Raw genomic sequence first — 18747 nt, forward strand, 5'->3', positions numbered from 1 at the left:
GGGTCAAAAAGAGATGAACCCAACTCTTTTTTATATTTGACCCAACAATGAGTTAAAACAACCCAGCATTTTGGGTTAAAACAACCCAGCATTGGATAAATTACCACTCAATGGGGTGGGGCTCATGCCTTTTTGACCTATTGCTGGGATATTTCAACCCAGTGTTGGTTCAAAAAGGGATGAACCAAACTCTTTTTTTTAATATTTGACCCAATAATGAGTTAAAACAACCCAGCATTTTGGGTTAAAACAACCCAGCATCAGTTAAATTACCACCCAATGGGGTCGGGCTCATGCCTTTTTGACCCATTGCTCGGATATTTCAACCCAGTGTTGGGTCAAAAAGGGATGAACCCAACTCTTTTTTATATTTAACCCAACAATGAGTTAAAACAACCCAGCATTTGAGTTAATACAACCCAGCATCGGTTAAATTACCACCAATTGGGCTAAGGCTCATGCCTTTTTGACCCATTGCTGGGATATTTCAACCTAGTGTTGGGTCAAAAAAGGAATGAACACAACTCGTTGGGTTAAATTAACTAAGAACATTTTTTATATTTGACCCAACAATGAGTTAAAACAACCCAGAATTGGTTAAATTACCACCCAATGGGGTAGGGCTCATGCCTTTTTGACCTATTGCTGGAATATTTAAACCCAGTGTTGGGTCAAAAAGAGATGAACTCAACTCTTTTTTATATTTGACCCAACAATGAGTTAAAGCAACCCAGCATTTTGGGCTAAAACAACCCAGCATTGGATAAATTACCACTCAATGGGGTGGGGCTTATGCCTTTTTGACCCATTGCTGGGATATTTCAACCCAGTGTTGGTTCAAAAAGGGATGAACCAAACTCTTTTTTTTATATTTGACCCAATAATGAGTTAAAACAACCCATCATTTTGGGTTAAAACAACCCAGCATCAGTTAAATTACCACCCAATGGGGTGGAGCTCATGCCTTTTTGACCCATTGCTCGGATATTTCAACCCAGTGTTGGGTCAAAAAGGGATGAACCCAACTCTTTTTTATATTTAACCCAACAATGAGTTAAAACAACCCAGCATTTTGAGTTAATACAACCCAGCATCGGTTAAATTACCACCAATTGGGCTAAGGCTCATGCCTTTTTGACCCATTGCTGGGATATTTCAACCTAGTGTTGGGTCAAAAAAGGAATGAACCCAACTCGTTGGGTTAAATTAACTAAGAACATTTTTTATATTTGACCCAACAATGAGTTAAAACAACCCAGCATTGGTTAAATTACAACCCCATGAGGAGGGCTCATGCCTTTTTGATCCATTGCTGGGATATTTCAACCCAGTGTTGGGTCAAAAAGGAATGAACCCAACTCGTTGAGTTAAATTAACCCAGAACATTTTTATATTTGACCCAAAAATGAGTTAAAACAACCCAGCATTTTTAGGTGAAAACAACCCAGCATTGGTTAAATTACGACCCCATGGGGAGGGCTCATGCCTTTTTGACCCATTGCTGGGATATTTCAACCGTTGGGTCAAAAAAGGAATGAACTCAACTCGTTGGGTTAAATTTACCCAGAACATTTTTATATTTGACCCAACAATGAATTAAAACAACCCAGCATTTTGAGTGAAAACAACCCAGCATTGGCTAAATTACGACCCCATGGGGAGGGCTCATGCCTTTTTGACCCAGTGCTAGGATATTTTAACCCAGTGTTGGGTCAAAAAAGTTAAACCCAACTTGTTGGATTAAATAAATCCAGATTCTAGTGTTTATATTTTACCCAAAAATGGGATTATGGGGCATTTTGGGTAAAACAACCCAGCAGAGGTTAAACTACAACCTTACGAGTTGGATTTGCCCATTTTTGACCCAGACTGCATATTAGCATAATACCATTGGGTCAAAAAGGGACGAACCCAAAACGTTGGGTTAAATTAAACCAGTAAATGTTTATATTTTATATCCGGCGTAATAATCAAGGGTGCAGCAGGCGCAATGATATTACGTGACACCCGAAAATAGTCCCCTTGGTAACTTTCCATAGCTGAGGACTATTTTCGGGCACTGCGTAATATCTTGCGCCTGCTGCACCCATGGTACAGCAGCAAAGTCCTTGATTATTACGCCAGAATGAAAGTTTAGTTCCTAGCCATATCGGCCTAAAAAATTTGCAAATTAAATGTTTCCGTTGTTCTTAGTACACGATGTAACTACAGAAGAGTCAAGTTGTAAATGGGAACAATATCAAAACTCTTTAGTCATTTTTGAGCACATGCTAATGGTCTAATCAGATTTAGTGGATTATGCTAAGATATGCTAAAAGTGGTACTGCCAGACACGGATATTGGCTCAATGGATTCCAAACTGTAAAACTCAATTGTTTAACAATAGGGGAGCTGAAAAATGAGCATATTTAAATCCTTAATCTGTAACGTTTGCCTCTCTATCACCATCTCTGTTTGAAACTTTAATTGCAGGTTATTTTAGGTACTCATCCTAAAGGCCTAAAATATAGTCAATTTGTTACATGTACACAGGGGTCTGCGTTCAATGCGCATGACAAAATCAGAAGAGTGCGCGCGTACTGTACGTACACCACCAGATTTTTGAAACCCTGCATACATTGAACGCATTGGTTGCGCATGCGCCTACAAGAGAATGTAGTATGTAGCCCAGGAGATTGCATTTTGTCGCAATGTGCATGAGTCGAACATCTATGTACAGGTAGGAGTCAAATAAACTATACTTTGCAAGTCTGTGCGTTCAACCGTGTGCATACGTTTGCATACACGTAAAAAACTAACTACTGTATATCCTGGGCTTTACTCGCGTTGTGACATCAAACTGACATTTCCCACAAAACCATACCTGACAGCGCTTACAAACTGATTTTTAAAAATATGTTACATTTTGCAGCGTTTTAAAATATATATGCCTAACAAAAGCATTATTCAGGGATGCACAGTGGGGCATATGGCATTATTAACCACACGGTTACCGCAAGGATCATTGACAGTTTGTGGCCCACATTTCCACACGTCACAGCGCACAGCTGCCAGATTCTGTAAGCTGCTCAGCTGCGGACCGCTTGATTGTACGAGATAGGGCAGGATGTTACAGTTGCATTGAACAATGAGGCCATAAGGGCCAGGTATGGAAATGTTTTTATCATTAACCATCCATCAATCACAAGACAACAGAATGGGCTTTGGAACATTCTGCTCAAGCCAACTGGTACAAGAGGGCCACTTCCTCCTTTTAAATCAGCCTGTAATATCAGGACATGCCTGCTGCCTGTTATTCTACAATACGGACATGCCGAGATTGGACATGGGAGCATCAAAAACAGCCATCTAGAATTCATGTTTCTAATCTAAGATTGGTGTTTGCTTGTGGAAATGCAAATATGCAAGATGTTCTATCGGGCTGCTGGGGTGTTGCTATAGGGTATTCTTGGCCCAAGTCACAACTAACATCTAGATCTTAAAGAAATATTCCACTTTCATTAATATAGATAATTTACTCACCCTCATGTCATCAAAGATGTTTATGTCTTTCTTTGCTCAGTAGAGAAGAAATTAAGTTTTTCTCAATTTAACCCTGGAGAACCCTTTTCTACATTGGAAAATTATGAACCATGCATTAAATTACTGCTATAAGTTCACTGAACACCAAAATATCCAATTTTTAAATTTAACCCTTTATTCCCTAATTTAGGATTAGGCCAAATTTGATCCATTGGGCTTTAGCTGTATCATTTCAAAGAATCACAATAACAAATCAGTAGTGGCACTTTGGTCTTTTGAAGTTAAATTTGGCAATTTTTTGTTTGTTCATTTTGGATAGCAGCAATTAACAGTGGCCAAATTTGACTTTATTGGACCTCAACAGTTCGCAGTTTCAACGCAGCTTCAAAGATCTCTAAATGATCCCAACCGAGGCATAAGGGTCATATCTTACGAAACTATAGTAATTTTCGCCAAAACAAATAAAAAATATGTTGTTTTAAACCACAAGTTCTCGTCTTGCACTAGCCACGTGATGCGGCAGCGCGACCCCACATACTACCCAATCACGTCGAAAGGTCATGCGTTATGTGAAACGTACGTCATGCGTTACGACGACGTGACTACGTAATACGCAAGGTCACGCTGGCGCATCACAGGGCTAGTGCAAGACGAAAAGTTGTGATTTAAAAGTACATATTTTTTATTTTTCTTGACCAAAATGACGATTGTTTCGCTAGATAAGAGACTTATGCCTCTGTTGCAATCGTTTAGAGTCCTTTGAAGCTGCATTGAAACAGCAATTTTAAACTGCATTAAAACAGTTTAGGTCCAATAAAATATGAGAAAAATCCTGAGATGTTTTCCTCAAAAAACTTAATTTCTTCTCAACAGAACAAAGAAAGACATCAACATCTTGGATGACATGGGGCTGAGTAAATTTTGGGGATTTTTTAAAATAATAATTTTTTTAAAGGGACATTCCTCTTTTTTTGAAAATATGTTCATTTTCCAGCTCCCCTGGAGTTAAACGTTTGATTCTTGCCGTTTTGGGGTCCATTCGGCTGGTCTCCGGGTCTGGCGCTAGCACTTTTGGCATGGCTTGGCACAATCTGTTGAATCTGATTGGACCATTGGCATCGAGCTAAAAAATAACCAAAGAGTTTCGATAATTTTCTTATTTAAAACTTGACTCTTCTGTAGTAACATTGTGTACTAAGACCGACAGAAAATTAAAAGTTGTGATTTTCTAGGCAGATATGGCTAGGAACTATAGTCTCAAACTGGCATAATAATCAAGGACTTTGCTGCTGTAACATTGCTGCAGCAGGCGTAGTGATGTTACGCACTGCCCGAAAATAGTCCCCTTGGTTACTTTCAAAGGCAGGGGACTATTTTCAGGCAGTGCGTAATATCACTACTCCTGCTGCAGCCATGTTACATCAGCAAAGTCCTTGATTATTACGCCAGAATGAGAGTAAAGTCCCAACCATATCTGCATAGAAAATCACAACTTTAAATTTTCTGTCGGTCTTAGTACACAATGTAACTATCAATCTCTCTTGTATCATTCATATCCATAGTGTAAGACATTACATGACATTCATGTCCATAATGGAAGACAAGTTAAACAGTAGTAGTGATGCTCCCCTTTGCAGTACGTTCTTTGTTCTTCATCCACTTGAATGTCAACATAAAGCTCGACTGACTCGAGTGATTTCTTCCTCGTACCTGATCTCCTGCAGGACCCGGGCGCCGGACTGTCAACAGTGTGGTTATCCTTCAGCACCGGCTGACAGTGGCATTATTCCAATGGGGATTGTTTGACTAATAAGCATTTTCACTGCACAAGCACAGACCCCAGTCAATGTTGTCCTGTGCTTGTAAAGGACACCTTCTTCGCGAGAAGCCGGCTGAGGGCAATAAATAAACCGACTCATCTGTGAAATGCACTGGAGTTTAACAGGCAAAATCTTTCGGTTCTTAAAAGGGTAAAAATATGCACCCTGATGCATCTTTGAGATTAATTTGTTACCTTTGACATTATATATGATGTTTGTGCACAGACCTAATAGGAACATGGGATTAACAGTACCATGGTAAAATAAGCAACAACCCAAAAGCCATAGCAACCACTTAGCAACACCCTAGCAACCACAGTTTTGCAAGCTTTAGCAAAGATAAAAATAGTTTATGATCTATTACTATGTAAAATACACTAGATTCTACAATCTCCCTTTTACTTGGTTTATCTATTTCTAATTCTATATGGAAAAATGCACAGCAATCGAAAGGTAAATGGCATTCACAAATGGCAAAACAAGCTGTCTGGATGTTTCTAAAAAACATTTTTTGTCCTGAACTGGCACTATCGGTCATCCACAGGCATGCATCTTTGAGTCGTTGACAAACGCCTTTCAGAATTTCAGAAATCCATAATAGTGGTGTGCAGTAAAGGAGCATTTCCATTCATGTCACATAAGACAGGGTTTTGTAAGGTGCAAAGCGCATGAGGGACACGGTCATCTGAGAAACATCTGTCACTCCGGCACACAATAAAAGCACGGGGGCCCCTGAGAGGACAAAAACGGGGCCCCATACATCATCTTCTGTGTGACTGCTAAACTAGGAGGACACACATGACGTGCGACAGTCAATCAGTCGATGTTTCGAAACGTCGCACTGGTGTCTACATAATAACGTGACAAAGAACAAAAGAAACTCTGTGGGTGAACATTACTAAAACAATCTGGGACTTGAAATCGATTTGCTTAGCGTTCCAAATAAAATCTCGCTGGGGGCAGTCGCGCCGGATCTCGTCCGACGCCGCAGGTACGAGCGACGGTCCTCCCCTGATGCTGCGGGTAAACGCGAGACGACGGCGCAATGCATCTCTCCGGCTTTGTAACTCTCCTCCTCTCTGCTTAATTGAGAATTTGAACAAACAAATTAATCATTGCAGCCCATAAAAATGACAGGATTCATGCAGTAGCATTCTTCATTCGCTCTAATTTGTTGTGCGTCGTTATTGCCCACCCCTCCCTGGCCAATGCCTTCCTTCAACCCCCACAGCCGGCATTATTTTTTATTTATTTTTTTCTGCTGAATTTGCGAGTTTAGCCCTTATGAAAATTACAAATAGTTGTCAAGGTTAACGAGTTAATATTCTCATTCAATATTTATTTTATGGGCACAAGAGAGCGTTTCCCTCTGCCGCGTCCCACCGCAGGAGGAGGATGGGTGTGTTAATCAAAATGACAAGGACAGCGTCCTTTTGATAATACCCTGAATCATCGAGAATAAAAAATGAACTTTATTAATCAGCAGCCTCTGATTAATTGTTATGAAGTGTAGCTCGTCCATTTCCCCCGCATTTCCGTAATTTCCACAGAAGCTTAACTATCTCCCCGATGATTTGAAGCCTTTCGGGCTGAAGTGGAACAAAACAGTGCGGCAATAAATATTTGGGCCGGCTTTTTTCTCTTTGAGTGCAACCAGAATTTTGTCAACGGATACAAAATACAATTACACCGTGTACTGTGCTTGTAATTTCATCATTTGAATATGAAAAACGGAGGTCTAAAGTCTACTGAATTGAGCGCACATAAAGGTCAAGTTTAGATTTAGCACTGAATCTGTCTTAATAAAATAGCTTTCGTTTGGAAAAATCCATATTAAAGGGGGGAAAGCTATATCTAAGGACTAAACAAATCAGTCTTGGGAGTGTGATCGTGGGACACCTAGCAACCACCCAGAACACCCTAGCAACTGCACAGCAACACATTCAGAGACCGCATTACAACAGGCAACGTGTTTAAGGTCATGGGTTCAGATCCTGGGAAACACACATTATCATAAATTGTTACTCAGTCTGTGAAAAGCTCAACATTAATTCATCATACATAATGTGGAGAACATTGTGAAAATATATTATGGATCATGTCAAAGATAGAAATCAATGTGAAATCAAACTTTTTATTTCATGATTTAAGACTTTAGACTGGGTCACATATAAAAACCACAATAATCCTCCTGATTCCTGGTTTGTGCTCTTATCTAGTTAAGGCCGTCTTAAATGACAGCCCGATAATATGTAGGCCAATTAATACTGCATATATTGAATGTTTATGATTAAAATATAAAAGCAAATGAAGTTTGCACTGCGCTGGGGCAAGGTTGAAGTTCTTATTTAATTTACATGAGAGTGTCGGGTATGTGTAGCTCATTTGCTCTCTGAAGTACTGCTCTTGAAACAGAATACACAAGCTGGAAAAAGTTGTACTGAATGTCTTTTGGGGCTCTTAACTCCTTAATACTTACTGCTACGACAGGACAATGCTGAGGGGAGATGCCTCAAGAAATCGCAAACTTTTGATTTACTTTGTCTTATATTTCTTTCATGGACAAAGGCACTGTTGTTCAAAAAATACAAAAACCTTTATATTTTTTAAATACATTACACTTTTTAAAATAAAGGTGCTTAAAAGGTTCTTCACAGCGATGCCATAGAAGAACCATTTAGTGAAGCTTTTTTATTAAACAACCAACTTTTTTATACATGTTTATAACCTTTTTTCACCTTAAAGGTACCAAAGAATGCATTGAAATGGTATGTTATTGTAGATAGAGAGTATGTGGCTAAGTGCAAAAATGATCCAAAGACGGTTTTGCATGTCTATTTACAACCTTTTAGAATGAAATGGTCTATTTTTGCCTTATTTGGAAGGGTCATAAATAATAATGTTGAGCTCTGCTCTGATTGGCTGTTTCACAGAGCAGCTCCTTTAGTAGCTGTGTGTGTGTGTAAACAGATCATATGTTTGAGGCTGTATCAGACGAATATACAGAATTTGAGGAAAAATCAATTGTTCGGAGATTGTTAAAGCTCACGTAACACGCTGTTTCTGCATTTCTAATGTTAATTTTGAGTACCTATAGAGTACTATTACATCATTTATATCTCTGAAGAGTCTTTAGTTTAATCAGATTTATAAAAAAAAGATTAGCTTTACCAATTCTTTCCGATAACGTACAAAAAAATTAAGAAGGAGGAGTTACGAGCTGCAGGAGGAGCGAGTACAAGTCATGCAACACTTTATACAACACTGTTTAACTTATGATTCTTTACACGTTCGTGGTATTTATATAATATGAACGCACCTATTTCCAACATAAGACAGAAGTCTTACTTACCGCATGCAACTTATGACCCGGTTGGGACTTTTCAATGAAATCCAGCGCATCAAACACACACACAAAACTCCGCTCCTACCCCGGATAATAAACTATATCCATTGTTTCCATAAGGCTGACTTTCTTCTCCTTACATCCAAAACCACACTTTTTCTTTCATGCCATTGTTGAGTTTTGAAATTAAACAAGGCTGTTGCGTGATGTGATATTTGTACGTTCTAGTGTCTCCTGCTGATTGATGGGTGGGCGGGGTTATAAAAAGAAGTGATATGTATAGAAACCCCTGAAACATCAGCTGGACCCGTAATCGGAAAAAACTTTCCGAAACTTGTACGAACCCTGGCGAATCGGCACAGAAATACTCTGTAACACGCCCAACTGCTTTTTTGACACTTTGCCTACGTTTAGCAAGAGGAAACAACTCTATAACTGTGTTAATAAGTCAGAATGCATGAAATACCATTGAACCCCCCCCCCTTCAATGGACGTTTCTGAGTGGTAAGTTTGTGTTTTCTTTCAGAATTGACCTGCAAAATGTAACTGTATCGTCAATAGTAGTACTTCAGCCTAAATGCTAGCATATAGCATTAACTAGCATCTAGCACATCTCAGCAGTCACAACTTTGTTTTTAGCATTGTAACAACATTGCACTTAATTTAATCTGTAATTTCGATAGTCGGTGTTAAATTGAATGTCTTTTGTTTATGATATGTCATTACCATATTGTATTATTCATCTATGCCTTGGTAAATACAGTTTTGCATTCTATGGCGTCTTTAAAGAACCTTTTGTGAAACAGAAAGAGTCTTGGGATGTTAAAGGTTCTGTATAGAACCATACAACCAAAAGTGATTCTTCTAAGGCATCATGTAGCACTTTTATTTTTAAGAATGCTTCACAGTAAGTGTTATACATAAAAATATATTAAATAATTTTACAAACTGCATGATACTGTAAGCCTGTATCCTCGGAAACTCATGAATAACCTATGCAACACTGCATCGAGCCCCCCATATGCTGATAAAGGTTACGATCGCAATTTTTCAGTAGTTTTACTGCACTAATATATATTGTGAGTTTATAATAGTATAGTTTGTTGTTTGCTTAATGCATCTGATTTGTACTTGGAAGTTGTGGCGTGTGATGTCAGATAAGCAAACACCCTAGGAACTACTATATTGCATTGCCCACTCATACAAAATGTAAAAAGCCAACTGTGTTAAAAAGCGCACCCCTGAATGAATGTATTTGATATAGATGTAAAAACCCTGATCTTCATGTAGTTAAATGAGTGAGAGATGTGTGAATATTTTACATTGAGACGTCATTCCAGCGGTCCTCTTTGGAGTGGGTGGTTCACCGTGGCATGTCGTTAATTGTAGAGGTGTTTTATCCATCAGTGTGAATTATTCAAGGAGATGGTTAATAGCTATCCCAGATCCACAAAACTGCAGGAAGCAAGACAAAGACTGCAGAAGAGAGCCATCATTACCTCCACTATGATCTGCGTCTCCTCGCTCTGTCTCCTGGGCCTCCCGTGTTGCTGCCGAAACCAGGAAACTAACAAACTGCCAACCAGGAAGTCGTAAATCCAGACTGAAGGTAAGAAAGCTGGCAAGTAAGAACCTGCGTAGGCTTTAAACAGGAAGACACGGGTTAGTTATGATACGCTGTGTGGGCCATGCTCATCATGTTTTTGTTAAGATGCATTTCAAAATAACTTGGCAAGCACTGCTGATTGTAAAAGTGAGGTCAAACGTGTTTATTACTACTGCTCATACCTATTGTTAGGGGTTCATTTGAATCCTAACCACAATTGTTTTTCATTTTCATTATTTTTTGTGTTGTTCAAAAATACCTAAAGTCTCAAAGCAGTTTTACAGAAAACCATGCTTTTATGTTTAAAGCCATGGCCAAAGGTGACTGTTACAGAAAAACAACTTTGTAAGATGTTTACGTAGCGGAAAATATGCTAAAGTATTAGATTTCTGCATGATACCTAATTCTGGCTTTCTAAGGAGAAAATAAATAAAAGCTATTACTGCGACAAACCAATCAGCATTGAAGTTTTTAGGTGATGGACAACTGCATGTGAAAAAAAATATAGACTGTACATCAAAGGAGGGACCTAAGCCATAATCAATTAGCAACCAACCAGAACACACCATCAACGCCATTATTACGGCATTGACGATTCAGAACATCCTAGCAACACCTTAACAATGCCTTAGCAACCATCCAGAATACACTAACAATGCATTCACAATGATTAACAACAATTCAGAACACTCACCTTAGCAACCAGCCAGAATACTAGCATCAGTTAGCTATAGAAATGGGTAGATGGAGTAATACACCAGTTGCAGAAAGAGTGTCATTATTGTAATCTAACAAATATTTCTGTGATAGAAGATGAGAAGCACTTTTTGTTTGATTGTCCTTTGTACATAGATCTACGTAAGAAATATTTAAGTGAATTTTTCGGTGATGTCCGTGACAATTCAGTACACCCTAACACTTTAATAATGCCTTGGCACGCATCTAAAACTCTCCAGAAATGCTTTAACAATGCAATAACAACCAGACAGAACATCATAGCAACACCTTAACAATGCCTTGGCAACCATCCAGAACTCAGCAGCTTTAACAATGCCATAGCAACCAGACAGAACACCCTAGCAACACCTTATAAATGCCTTAGCAACCAGTCATAATACCCTAGCAACACCTTAACAATGCCTTAGCAAACAATTTGGAATACTCTAAAAATGCTTTAGCAACCATTCAGAACACCATAGCAACACCTTAACAATGCCTTGGCAACCATACAGAATAGAGGTCTTCACGGGTCCACTTAGATCCGAAAACCCGAGGTCCGACCCGAGACCCGATCTGGTCCGGTCTAAAAGTTTCACATGTGCCTCGGACACGGGTCGGGTACAATAATAGCGGCATCGGGTCTCGGGTAATTTAAAAATGAATGTGTTTTTTCTGAACGGACCCGAGAAGACCCGAACTCTCTCGCCTGTGTGCGTCAATGTCCTTTTCAAACCTCTCATCTGTTTGCCAAGAGTGCTTGCGACATTGTGTGGTTGTCGGAAGGTTAATTTTCGTTGAGACAAACATGTCAGTCAATTATAAATGTACGTTTTAGCGGTTACGTTGGTGTCGTCGTCAGATAACAAAGTAAAACGAATGGAGCAGCTCGCCAAATTGGTTGCAAGGCCACCGGAGTTTCTTTCTGTCTGCGCGTGGAATGCAGAATGCACACACGTCAGTGCCGTTTACATTCGGTTCCAGTCGGGTTAAAAACAATGTTTCACTAGTTCGGGTCGGACTCGGGTCTAATTTTCTCGGGTTTGTCTCGGGTCGGGTCTTTCTTTAATTTTTTTTTTATTTATGCACATCGGGTTCGGGTATGAAGTGATTCGGGTACATTTCGGGTCGGGTACATTTCTTTGGACCCGAGAAGACCTCTAATATAGAACTCCCCAAAAACTATTTAACAATGCCATAACAACCAGACAGAACACTACTGTATAGCAACAACTTGGCAACCATCCAGATCTCTGCAGCAATGCTTTAACAATGCCATAGCAACCAGACAGAACACCCTAGCAACAACTTAACAATGCTTTAGCAACCATCCAGAACACCCTAGCAACACCTTAAAAATGTCTTGGCAACCATCTAAAATACCTTAGCAATGCCTTAGAAACCATCCAGAAATTCCTAGCAACACCTTAACAATGCCTTAGCAACCAGCCAGAACACTCTACAATCATGGCAAGCTCGAGTAATACTAAAAATAATCTCATGTGACAATTATTTACAATGTCTAAGAGTGTTTATTTAAGATGATTTACCTTAAGCTGTGCTCTTGTGTAACACCTGGAATTTGTCGAGTAACTGTAAAACTCTTAAAAGCTTAATCTGGATTTCCTGTTACTTTTTCAATTGCTATTAAAAGTCACTACTTTTAAATAATATTTTATGTTGAATGTCTTATATTTGATCTCAGTTCCTATGATTCAACACTCAAGGTAAAGCTCAACAAATGACTGAATAACATGTGCTGTAAGACATCTAGCCCAGAGTTTACATAGCGACACAAACATCTGAGTTTGACGTGATAAACAGCAGTCCATCGTAATGGTTTGACTGGATGAGCTCTGCCCTCCCACAGATAACATCTGAGCAGAACACTGAGCAGCTAAAAACCTTGATTTTATCACTGTAAAGTCTTCGCGGGGCATGTTCAGGGGACCTTTAAAACTTCAAAATAAGCCAACATTTCTCTGAAGACTGAGATCTTTAATCTGCAATAAATAAATAAACAAACAAGTAAACTGGATTTTTATTGCTATTTATTGCTACCTAAATTACTTATATAGTGTGAATGACTATATCCGTAAAACATCCAAAAGTATATATTCACTATATCCACAACACACTCTCAGAAATAAGGGTGTCACTGGGATGATATCCTTTTAAAAAGTCCAAATTGTTGCACCAATATGTACATTTGAGGTACTAATATGCACTCTTTATGTACATATCTGTACTTTTTGAAAGGGTACCGCCCCCGGTAAAAGCTATTGTACCTTTTTTTAAAAGTGTATTAGAGTTCAATTGCAGAACTGTAAGGGGGCGTGCACACCAAAGCTTTTACTTTTTTTTTAAACCCATCAGCTAGCAATTTTTTTTTCCGCGCTAAAAGGCGACGCTCGGTGGTTTTTACAGCGTTCAGTGCTGAGCGCCGAGAGTTGAAAAATATTCAACTTTGGGTGAAAAGCTCAGCTCTTCAATGTCAGCCATCCAATCACAATGGTGGAGGGGCGGGACAAATAGGACAACAACTGGTGCATCGTACAATGACTGATTAACAAAGCAGAAGTATCAAAGCAACCGAAGCGCTCAGCTGAAATAAAGCTGCCAGTTGGCGTCCGCCGGGCGTTTTCAGCTGCAGGTGCAAAAGCTTTGGTGTGCACACCCCCTTAGTTGTTTATGGTTGCCAAGCAACATAACACATTAATGTAAAGAGGCCATTTCTCAATATGCATTCTTATGTGATTTTGCGTTCTCGTGTCCTCGCTTTACATCAAAGTCTGGTTCCAATACTCGAGAACACAAGTACAGAGAACGCATGGAAGTACCCGGATGTGTTCTTGATATCGAGGATGCAATGAATGCAACCTTGCGGATTACTAACCCACTTGAAGTCCCATAAGACATTGCAGAACCATAATGGCAATATTATACATTAGCATTAGCAACATTATGCCTACATATTTTTATTTTCATTTATGCGTTTAAAAAATTACAAAATGCAGCAACATAAAATAAAACAATGTTGATAAATAATATAAATAAAAGTATGTTTATCATGTTATAAATGTTGCAAAGTTGAATTTAGTTAAAATATGCTGAAAAGGACAGGTAACAAACGGCACAAAGTTCTACACATTTTTGGAATTTTGGAAAAAACGGACAGATTGTTTCATTGGACGCACAAGCGTTGCCATGGTTAAGCACCTGGCCGAAGTTAAAGGGTCAGTTCACCCCAAAATTTCAATTTGATCATAAATCACTTACCCCTGTGTCGGGTAAGTCTTCAGAACACATTTTTAGATATTTTTGATGAAAACTGTGAGGACTGTCCCATATTGCAGTTTAATTTTCACAATCAAGCCTAGAAAAAATGCAAGAAAACAAAACTAACGATTGTATTCAACAATTTGTTCTCTACCTTGGTCGTTTAGTGCGCGTTCACGAGCAAACTATGACGCATGCGCCGTGACGTAGTTGCCAACGTTTTTGTTTACACAATTATGCAAACATCGTAAACAATAATTAAACAGCCCATATATATGCCCTTAAAAATGTGTTTTGAAGACAATCAAAGGACTTGGTGGTTTAGAACAACACGGGGGTAAGTAATTTATGAAAAAAATTATTTTGGGGTGAACTAACCCTTTAACTTTCGGACTGTGTTTGTTTATCGTTCTAGTTAGTGGTAATGATACCTTGTCGAAAATAAAAATCGGTTTCCTAAAGACCAGGGGAGATGGCGAACATGGATCACCACTGTGTGAAGAGAGGTTTGGCAAACAGGCAAGGATCTGTAGCTAACAATGTATAAATTAATTTACACAGTAAGTGTATAAGTTGATAAGCTTTAGCTATGATTTAAAATAAGGTCATTAACTTGTTATTTATTTAGCTTATTTTCATAAATAATCCACCAGAAGGACTGTTTATATATTCAACTATATGGCATTTGAGAAATCTCATCCATGAAATCATAATTTATCATCTCAATTATCAGATTAATCCCAAATCATATTTGATAACACATTTAAGACCAATAGCCTACAGTAGCTGCCAAATTCAAAATCTTTATTACGCTGAGCATAAGAGTCCATCAAACATCAGCAAGCCCTTATGATCAATCAATGCATGCATGGACCACACTCGCTAAAATGGGTCATACCATCTCTCCCAGGATTTTCTTAACATATGCTCCGCGCTACAGTTTCATATCCATCTAAACCATGAGAAATGCTTTCAAAGAGTGATCTATGAGGCCCAGGAACAAAAGCGGCTGTACAATGACAAGCCCCAAGTGCATAAGCCAGTCCCTTCTTTTCAAGTAATTCCAGCCATGGCTATTCAGGGTTCGCCCTGTGGCAACAGAGAGCACTTCAGTCTCCAGAAATAGCCATAGCTCATCTTTCACAAGGACTCAGGTTGTCTTATCGCGAAGGGGGGGTTGCTCATTTGAATTTCTGTCCCTCTGATGAGCTGAGCGATTATGACGTGGAGTTAATATTGAAGTTTTGAGAATGCCGAGTGTTGTACCCCTGCGGGGCTCCTGGCATGCGCTGGGAACACGAAACGTGTCACCCGACATCTTATCATGCGAGTCGGGCTGTCAGGAACGGCCGACATTTGCACTTTAGCATTTTCCGCCATCTCAGACGAAAAGAGATTATGAACTTCGGCGTAACTTCACACAGGAGAGAAATATTATAAGCGAGATCTCCATATCATCTCTATTATTTCTCCTAGAGAGCAATGACATTAAATGGAGAACAAATGTGCTTAATTTTTTTCCAGATTTCAATAAGAATTCAATGTTTCAATGGCAGGGTCACAAATGTCTGTCGAATGCATAAATGTCTCCAATTTAGGGAAACAAAAAAGGAAAAACTGATACAAAACCTCCAGAAACCTCTGAGCAATAGCATTTACCTCTGGGTTTTGCTAAACCCCACTTAAAAAACGCATGTTTTGATCTGTGTGCAAGATGCTAATGAGTCGAAACGCATCGCACGGATGTTGTTAATAAACAAACAACAGTGGTAATGGCCGTCCCGTCTTCTGTTAAAAACACACCGCTCTGATTTAGCAGTTGCCGTCATTGAGCACCTTAACAGATTGCAGAGGGGATTTCGAGAGGGTCTGAGAGCTCTTGGCAGCATCCTTCCCTTAATGTTGCCCACAAATCACTGCGGCTTCTTGTGCGTGCTTGTGCCGGACAACCTGGGGACCATAAATCTGAGCAAATTAACCATGACCTCAAATCCTGCATAATGAAATCTCAGTTTCAGACCTGTTTCAGTGCATTTTAGAAACTTTTCAGTAACCGATCAGTTGTGTTTGTTTTTTACATTGCATGCTTTGTTTTGAGAACAATTTCTCCCCTTATACCATTTGCTACTTCAGCCTGGTCTTACTGTAATACGTAGTATTAATATGTAACTTTCAAAAACACAAAACATATTTTTAAACGTTTAAATAGATGTTAAAGCGTACAATGTAGACGTATTTGCAGCATTTAATTGTAGTATTATTACATTTTTACAGCTACAAAATGTAAAACATTTACAAATCTTTCATACCATAAAGATTGCTGTATAATTTTCCTTTAACCATTTTATTGATAATGTTACCCAGCCTGATCTCACGAAATATGTGAAATAGTTTTGCGTGGCATTGTCATGCATTTCCACCATTTTACGTGCTGTGCCACGACTATCTTTTCCGTGTCAGTTTCACGTATTGGTTACTCAACTGTTTTTCCTATTTTCTTACAATTGTCGCTTAGGTTTGGGGTTAGAACAACTTTCTGTTACATAAAATGAAATCCTTACCCAAACCCAACTCTAAACCTAATGTCAGGCGACAATGGTTTAAAAACCATATGAAAAATAGTATAAAACAATACTTTAAGTGACATCCTAACGCATACAGCAAATCTAACCCCAAACGTAAGCGACAATTGAAAAGAAAGTCATGGAACGGGCACGTAAAATGGTGGAAATGAGTGACAATGCCACGCAAAACTGAGCAAAATAATGCGTGACTATTTCACAGAATTTTGTGAGATCAGGTTGTGTTACCACCCTAACCCTACCCCAAACCTTACCCTAAACCCAAACACTTTAAATAAAAAAAAAATTTAAAATCCGTAATTCTTTTTATATTATGCAACGTAATGGACAGAAATATGTAGGACAAATTTAGAACAATATAGCATTTAAGAGATAATTTAAGCCGCTAATACAGTCCTACCTAAAACAATTTATTAAAATCATGTTAGAAATAAAAAGTATAACAGACAGACAAGTGTAATCACAATAACTTATTTATTGCGAAATTTCAAAAGATGATTTGCTGCAGTATTTGAAGTAAAGAGAAGTGATAAAGTTATTAATCCACGAAAACGTTAATCCGGCTTCTCTCTGTTAAGGCGCATATTTCAAATTTCTACACTGTCAATTCAACCAACTATTAATTGTTTAACTAAATTTTTTAGTAACATAAAAATATACGTTGATTTGACAAAAATGCTGCATATTTTTTTTACATTGTAGGGCATATCGACTGAAAGACGGCAAAGTCGCAAATCCGTGATGTACCACGTGAGAGCCAATGAGCGTTTGATATCTGCCGTAAAGCAATGTGTCGTAAAGCTTCTTTAAGCGCAATATTTAAATTCAAATTCATCTTGAAAGCAAGATTTGAATTGTACAAGTGTTAATGAGAACTGGGATCAAGATTGCTGGATAAAGGGCTGAATTTGGATTTGGTCTTCGCAGTCGTATAAATTGTAAATGTGGATTACAGCGAATGATCTTTGGTGATTTAATGTTTGCATTATTATTGATTAGGTAAAGACTGAATTGGAGAAAAAGTCTTGGTTACGACTATAAACTCGGTTCCCTGAGATAGGGAATGAGACGCTAAATCGTTAGCATGACAGCATTGAGATTGGAAAGGGAAAGCCATTTGAGTGTCATGGGAAACAAACTAAATCTGACAAAATGGTTAAATGACAAAAATGTTATTCATTTTAAGGTTTTAAAGTGTATTCGTGTTTAATATTGTGTAAAACTGAGCCATGAACATTTTATTAGGTAACTGAGTAAATTTAGTTTTAAATAAATAAGTGAGAAAACTGAAAACATGTCATTTATGTGTAAGAAACGCCAATGTCTGCAATTTTAATATTTATGAATAGGAATATGTATACATTTTTAAGTCTGTAAAGCTGTTAATCCATAAATAATTAATGTATTAGTCCTGTCAACAGGTCGATACTCCACTTTTTTAAAAATATACTCATTTGCCCTACCCAGTCTCACCAAGTTTCGTGATATAGTCACGTATTTTTTTTATTCTTTTTTCGTGCTATTATCACGAAATTTCGTGTTTTTTCGTGATCATATAACGAATTCCTGTTTTCGTGTGATTATCACGTATTGGTTACTCGACTGTTTTTTCCTATTTTTAAACCATTGTCGCTTCGGTTAAGGGTTAGATTTGGTGCTTGCATTAGAATGTCACTTTATATATTGATCTATACTATTTTTTCTGATTTATTTTTTTATATGTCGCCTGGCGTTAGGGTTAGAGTTGGGTTTGGTTAGGGATGTCATTTTATGTAAATCTAACCCTAAACCGAAGCGACAATGGTAAGAAAATAGGACAAAACAGTCGAGTAACCAATACGTGATAATCACACGAAAACAGGAATTCGTTATACG

The 18747-nt window shown here is 38.4% G+C and overlaps 1 long non-coding RNA gene across 1 annotated transcript in view; it reads right to left on the reverse strand.

Annotated features, from left to right (window-relative positions):
* LOC129430418 (uncharacterized) overlaps nt 1-10844 on the reverse strand; it is a 33205-nt gene extending 22361 nt beyond the window's left edge. Inside the window, exon 1 of the long non-coding RNA XR_012373074.1 lies at nt 10188-10844. This is a non-coding gene — a long non-coding RNA (uncharacterized lncRNA). The remainder of the gene's footprint in view (nt 1-10187) is intronic.
* Nucleotides 10845-18747: the final 7903 nt, after the last annotated feature.

This window comes from Misgurnus anguillicaudatus, chromosome 13 (genome assembly GCF_027580225.2).
Source record: "Misgurnus anguillicaudatus chromosome 13, ASM2758022v2, whole genome shotgun sequence".
Classification (NCBI taxonomy): Eukaryota; Metazoa; Chordata; class Actinopteri; order Cypriniformes; family Cobitidae; genus Misgurnus; species Misgurnus anguillicaudatus.